Here is a 7,436-nt window from a genome sequence, read left to right on the forward strand (position 1 = left end):
AGGTATCCTGGGGTCACCCAAAGTACTTTTGTTCCAGAGACCTTGCAAAGTAAGCCAATGCAGCAATTTAGAAAACTTCTCTTGCTTGTGGACAAAAATACATTAAAACAACCAAGGGAGTGATTACTCTTTGGGATAATTATTTTTAATGCCTTACTAAACACGTTTGCAATGCTTTTCAGGTCCTTTGGGATTCAAATTAGAAGAAAATCTTATTTGTTTGTTTTGTTGTGTATCTTGGAACTTGATCGTCGGTAAATGTCTGTGATGTTTGCATATTGTGTAACACTCAACTCTCCCATCCCCACTCCTTACTTTCAAAGGCTATCAGGATTTCATCAGCTTTGAATAGGCAACAATATCAAAATACACGGTGGAGAGAATTAATGGTTTCTTTGTGGATTTCTGGTTATCTTCCTTGACTATGCTACCAAATGCAACTCTGAAAGAGGCTTGTTGTGCTTTGGCGTTTGATCAGCCACTCACTTCAATTCAGTTCCAACCCAGAAGAGCTCCCCCTTGGGGCATCTTTGTTGCTAAATCTGTATGAGGCATCGTTGACTACTTTTAAGTGAAAAGATGCTGTCAGCATATTAGGTATCTTGTCAAGTCCTCCTTAAAGTACAATGATTCTTTCCTAATTTTAATAATACTGTGGTTAGCTAATTATGTCACAGGCCACTAGAGGCCCTCTCTCTAAAACCTAACGAAGTGGCCTTTAGTCTCCCTGATCACCATACTGAGTTTAAGAGAATTCTTGGACTTGATCTAAGTGAGACCTGTTACAAGGAGACTTCCTACAGCACAAATTCCACATGCTGCTTCCGCTGTGACCGAGTCCTACAGCATAGCCAGACAGTGAGCAAGTTGAGAGCAAGAACTGTGTCTTGCCAGTTCAGTTGCTGGGCCCATAACAGGCACACAGTAAGTGTGAATAAGTGAATAAATAATACATGTTAGTCGCTCACTTGCGGCCAACTCCTTGTGACCTATGGACTGTAGGCTGCCAGTCCCCTCTGTCCATGGAATTTTCCAGGCAAGCATAATGGAGTGGATTGTCATTTCCTACTGTGAGGGATCTTCCCGACCTAGGGATCGAACCCATGTCTCTTGCGTCTCCTGCACTGGCAGACAGATTCTTTATCACTGCAACACCCAGGAAGCCCTGGATGAGTGAATGCTATTATACAAAGATGGTTCTCATCCACCACCAGCTTGGCCTTGGGGACAGCTCTGCCACTACCTAGCTGTATAATCCTGGGTTAATTATGTAATGTCTTATCTGAAAAATAAGGGGTAGGGCTAGAAGCTTTTTAAAGTTCCTCGCAGCTGGAACCTGCCGCAATCTGCAGCTTTAGCAGAGAGAATTTATCTTCTATATCCTGTGTGCAATGAGTGGTACCTGGTAAGGCACCATATTGAGTCAGGAAAAGGACATGGTGAAAAACTTCTTAGTAGGCGATATTTAGATTTCTCTTGCCCCAAATGATTACTTAAAGCACGTGCAAAATGAAAAAGTCCAGCTGTCTCAAATATTCTCATCTTTTGAAAACGGTTCTGTTGATAGAATCCACAGGGTAACTGAAGTCTCTACGGAGTTCTCTATGCACGTAACCTATCTGAGAGGAGCAGGTGAATTTTTTTTTTTTTAAACCCAGCCTCAAACAGAGAGATGATCAAGCAGCAGTTATGGCATTAATAGGTTCACTTTAGATCTATCTGTGATAGACATAATTAGAAATGCGTTTAGCAAATACAACTGCCTTGAGGAGATGGGGCTAAATTGACCTAACAGATGTTCATGTCCAATAATAATAATGATACACTGTGTTTATTTGGACACCGATTAAACTGTTCCTGCTGACTTCAAGGTCCCAGTGCAAAATCCTGGATTCAGATCCTGTGGATTTATCACACCCAATGGAGGACACTGGCTCTCTAAACCTCTGAATGGATTATCCTCTTCCATTAGAGTTGGCTCATCCTTTCCAAAAGATAACATCTTGTTTCTCTGGCTTGAATTTCCCTTGACTTCTTTCAAAATACAATTTGTGAAAACAATGTGTGAGAACACATGACAATGGAAAGTACTCAGCGGGAATCCTGCAATAAACATGTCAGGTGTATAAACTAGCTAATGCTATTTATTTGGTCCTTAAGAAGGAAGTATTGGGATAGGATAAATTGCAATCATTTTTCAACATCTTAGATTTCTCCAATAACGGATATATGTTGGGAGACCTTAGCAGATCATGCTAATTTATTTGTAAGTCATCAAAGGAAAGAATAAACTATATGACTTCAGGCAAATGAATGGACTGGAAAACCAAATTTGGGCAACAGTTATATTTTCTTACGCCAGAAATAAACATGTCAACATGGTAAGCAGGGTTTTGTCCCACTCCTGGCTGAACTTTTGAGGGGTGAGATGGCTAATATCGAGGGACCCAGTTTTGTGGTCTTTTCTCACAAATTGTTCCACGATTTAAGAAAAGGACAATCTGCAGCGTGACACAGCAAACCAGGTCAGAATAATATTTCTTAATGGCAATTCCTGCAATGTTCTATTAATTACAGCAGCGGTTCAGAATTTTCTGTGCCTTGATGGGTTGTATTTTTAATAAACAGGCATCCATTTTTAAAAATTTAATGTGATATAAAACTGAGTTCCAAGGAATCTCTAATATGTAAGTGATGAAAAATGATGCGGGGGAGAAGAAGCAAACATGTGCCTATCTATATACACACCATACACCAGTGTCCAAAAGATGATCTTTGTGAACATAAAAGTTTATGCTGCCTCTGATTTGTGTGACTTTTTTAAAATGCACTCGCAATATTTAGGGATCTTGGAGCATAACATCAGAATAGAAACTCTGCCCTAAATTTGCGTGTACTCTCTGGCTTTCTCTCTTACTTGCTCCACATGGATTCTCCCTCTTTTCTAGCCAAATTAGTTTACCCAACAATTCCCTTTGTGGATGGCATCTCTACAACATGCCTCACCTTACAACATTCTTGCCTGCCTATTTCTATTGCTGCCGTTTCTTGAATCTGGGGACACGGATCCTCCAGCTCCTCTGGGGTGGGGTGGGGTACTCTAGTTCAAGTCCCACTCCTCTAAGAAGAATTTGCCTTTCCATCCCAGCTAGCAATAACGATCTCTTCTACTGATAATATTCTAGGGCAGAATTTCTCAACCTCAGCACTTGCTATTTTAGGCTAAATAATTTTTTGTCGTGGGGGGAATGCCCTGTACATTTAAGAATGTTCAGCAGCATCCCTGGCAGCTACTCACTAGATGCCAGTGGCATCCACCTTCCTACTCCCACAGAGTTGTGACAATCACAGATGTCTCTAGATATTGCCAGCTGTCCTCTCCCCCAACACCAACCCCGGGTTCAGGGCAAATCACCTCAGTTAACCACTGCCCTACAGTTCTTCCCAAATCAGATCACTGATGCTGGAGAACAATGATCAGGTCCTTAGTAGTACTTTGGTTCATGTTCTAAGTTATTTGAAGATTAACGAATAAAAGATGTTTTTAAAAAATTATCAGTTGGGAGTTTCTAAAAATTAACACTAGGTTAATTTGAATCAAGTACTCTTGCCTGGAAAATCCCATGGACGGAGGAGCGTGGTAGGCTGCAGTCCATGGGGTCGCACAGAGTCAGACACGACTGAAGCGACTTAGCAACAGCAGCAGATCCTCAGAACATTTTAATAGGAGTGTATATTATTGCCTTGTCCCTCTTAAAAAAAGGCTTATAGAACTATAATTTTAATACCACACTATTGAGTTGAAGTGAGAATACACAAGTTTAGAGACTGTCTCTGCAACTTTAGAAACATTAGTGTTGAAATTACTAACCATTGCTGATAACCCTTATAGAAAATTCAGTGATGTAAGTTCCTCTCAAATGATAAGCTCCTTTTGATGCTAGAAAAGTTGGTCTCTTCCGAAAAACTGGGTTTCTTCCTTCTATTGCATAAAGAGAGATATGTAACTAGTTTTATTTTCCCTTTTTGAGTTGGCTGTCAGGAAGCTCAGAGCTAAGATTTATGTTCAGTTGCAGTAGCTATTCTCATTCTTTCATTTCTAACATCAGTCCAATCTTTCCTCCACTAGCTCCACTTAACTCTTATCTTTCACCTTTGCTCTAACAGCTTTCTTAAATCCATCTTTTTTATAAAATAAAATTTTAAGCAAGTGGAGTCCTTATCACTTACCATCAAAACCAGGATGCTTTTGGAAGTAAAGGGAAAATAATAACTAAGCTGAGACAACAGCTTAAACTGAAGCTTCCCTGGGCAAATTCAAAATGTGATGTCATTCTAGAAACACATAATAAATAGATAACAGCAATTACTCCATTCCCAGGTTGGGGATAATTAAAGATAAACATGTGCCCTAAATAGAAAGTCAGTTATGTGCTTCTTTCTTATTTATCATGTGTCAATCTGTTGATTAGAGTTTAACATTTATTATCCCTTGGGAAATGTTGTAATTAGCCTATATATTAGTAGTGGGAAAAAAATTTAGGCATTCTTAATCTATTTAATTTCTACTAAAGGGAAGAGGCGGGGATCCTTCAGATCTGGAACAGTGATCACAATAGAAGTTTCATCTGTTTGTGATTTATGGAGACTTGGAATTAAATGCACTATTGACCAGTATCAGATTTCTAATGACTCTATCTTGTTTTTCCTAAGCAACTTCTCATAAACTTTTATAATATCTTGAGCAGCCAGCTAATACTATGTTCAAGCCTGTTTATAGAACTATTAATAAATGCTGTGTGGTAACTCCAGGAAGACAGTCAAACTGCTTTTTCTCTCCACTGGCTGAAAACAGTTTCCTGCTTATTTTGAAAAAGCATGGGATGACCAACATCTTTAATATATGTCAGATATTCTGCAAAGATCCCAGTGGAACTAAATAAAATTCTAAATTTTATCCTAAAGAGCTTATAGTCAAAAAGGAAACACTGTCAATGCCTTGATTGCAAAGTTTTTCACAAATGAAAGAGTGAGATATCTATGCAGCCCCAGGTAGTTTAAAAGAAGATAGGAACTTGTTTCTGTGTGAATGCTCAGAATCATGTTATAATTCAAGTCCTTAAGGGCTGATTTGTCTTTTGAAGTCAGCTAATATTCTCCAATTAGACAAATTAAAATTTAATTACTACCATTTAGATTTCTGACCACATGCCAGACACCCTGTAGGCACTTTACACGCGTTGTGTTAATCTGTTCTCAAAACAGATACCTGTGAGGCAAAGGTATTATTAGCCCCATTTTACAGTTACAAAAATTAAGGCTCAGAGAGAATACAAAAGTCAGCCAAAGTCTACAGAAAATAAGTAGCAGAGGAGGATTTAAGCCCCAGTCATCCTATCCTTAAGTCAGATTCTTTATACTAGTCTGCGCCTCCAGAGTAAGAAGCTACTGGTGTGAAAGTGTAGGGCCCACCTCTGAGCCTAGGAAAATGACCAGAGAAGGATAACAATAACAGTAACAGCAACATCCATATAGCACACACTCTCTGCCGAGTATTGTTTACATGTATGTCATTTAATTCTCACAACAAACACAAGAGAAAGGCCCACGTTTCAAATGAAGAAAAACATGAGAGCAAATGATGGACCCCAGTGCTTCCAAGAGTATTCCTTTCCACTGTTCGCTTTCATGTTACAGATCATCCTGATAGTTCTGGGCATTGCCTAGCACTTTACAGTTTTCAGATCACTCTGTATACTTTATCTCATTGTTTTCATTATCCTTCTTTTCCAGATAAGGGTACTGAAAAATCAAGACCCTAAGTTATTTCTCCAAGGCCATGGTCTTTGGCAGAGACAGGATTTAAGTCCAGGTTTTCTTGTGGCTAGCCTGGGATTCTTTATTCTGGACCTGGCTGCATACCTGAAATGTAACTACAAGGAAGAAGGCAATCCTAAACTTTTCAAGTTGACTTTAGCCTTGAGCTTTCTGTACTGAAAGGAAAAAAGTTGATTTTGAAGCAAAGTTACATATTTCCTGTTTCAGGGCCCAGGTGTAGGGCACAATGATTTCAATTTACTTTTAAGGTGGCAACATCCTTGCCTGAGATCAGACTCTTGAGCAAAGGGCTTCCCTTCCTGGCCTTCTCCCCGATCCAGCAAGAACAAAGATTGCTACCTTTTCTTAACTCACACCAATACCAGCTCTAAGTCTAGAACTCATTAGTTCGTCATAGTTAGAAGCAAAAGGCAAAGCAACAGAAAACCAGACTGTATGTTAATATAGATAACAGCCACCATTTATGAAGTGCTTCCTTTGGGCTAAAACGTTTACACGCCTTATCTCGTCTAGTTCTCACAACTTGAATAAGTGCTGTTTTTTTTTACCTTTGAAAAGGAGAAAGTCACATTTTTCAGAGTTTCAGTACCTTTCAGTCCCTCAGCTAGCGCTGACAATTTTAACACAGCTCCACCTAAACAGCTACCCAACCGATTCTGTAAAGTCCAGCCTGGTAGGCAGAGATTTATCTATACCAAGCATTCCAAATCCTTCAGAATCTCCCTGCACCTTGGCAGTAGGGTGGGATACTTACTAAGCATGTTAGAATACGGCAGTGTGGGTAGAGGGCAGAATGAAGTGAGAGCGATTTGGTGCTGCCATCCCCAGGCCTCCTCGTTCCTTATAGCAGTTATCACGATATGAAAGCATGTGACTTGTAGCTTGTCTGTCATTCCCACTGGAATGTAAGATCCATGGGAGCAAGGCAGACCTTGTCCCCACATTGCTTTAGTTTCAGTCCCTGCTACAATGCCTGTCACGTAAGATGTGCCAATGAAGAGTTGCTGCGTGGTGAATAAATGAATGGAAATGAAAGGATAAGGATGCCCCTGCTGGAGATAAGGGGAGACTATTCCCTTTTTCTGGTTGACTCCATGATTTAAAAAAAAAGCTTCAGAGCAATCATTCTAAAAACAAAACAACAACAAAGTGCCCTGCTTTGCCAAGGTTTACGGAGAGCCTCAGTTATGGGTTTTTCAAGCCACCGCTCCTTAAACATTTTATCGATTTTTGTCTTGGGTATACCTCTGCTAGGAATTCTGGCAGTTCCCTTCCCTCGCTCCCCCACACCTCTTCTCCCAGACGACCTCTAGTGAACACACATCCCTCTCCTGCTGATCAGCTGCATATCCGGGTTCGCAGACGAAGGCCCAGGTGGCCCTACACTAAAGGCTCATCCGTTATGTGTATGAAGAGTCAGTGCCTCTCTGAGCAGATTTTTTTTTTTAAGCCAAACATTCTATAGAAAGCAATGCCTTTTGTTCTTTATCTCTTCTTTCCTTATTCCTGTGCTTCGGATCAATTATATCCTTTAAAAAAAAGTGTTTACTGAATATTCCAAATGCAAACTGTTCAGATTTTTCCTTTCTGTCACACAT

The sequence above is a fragment of the Muntiacus reevesi genome, chromosome 9, assembly GCF_963930625.1.
Source record: "Muntiacus reevesi chromosome 9, mMunRee1.1, whole genome shotgun sequence".
Lineage (NCBI taxonomy): Eukaryota > Metazoa > Chordata > Mammalia > Artiodactyla > Cervidae > Muntiacus > Muntiacus reevesi.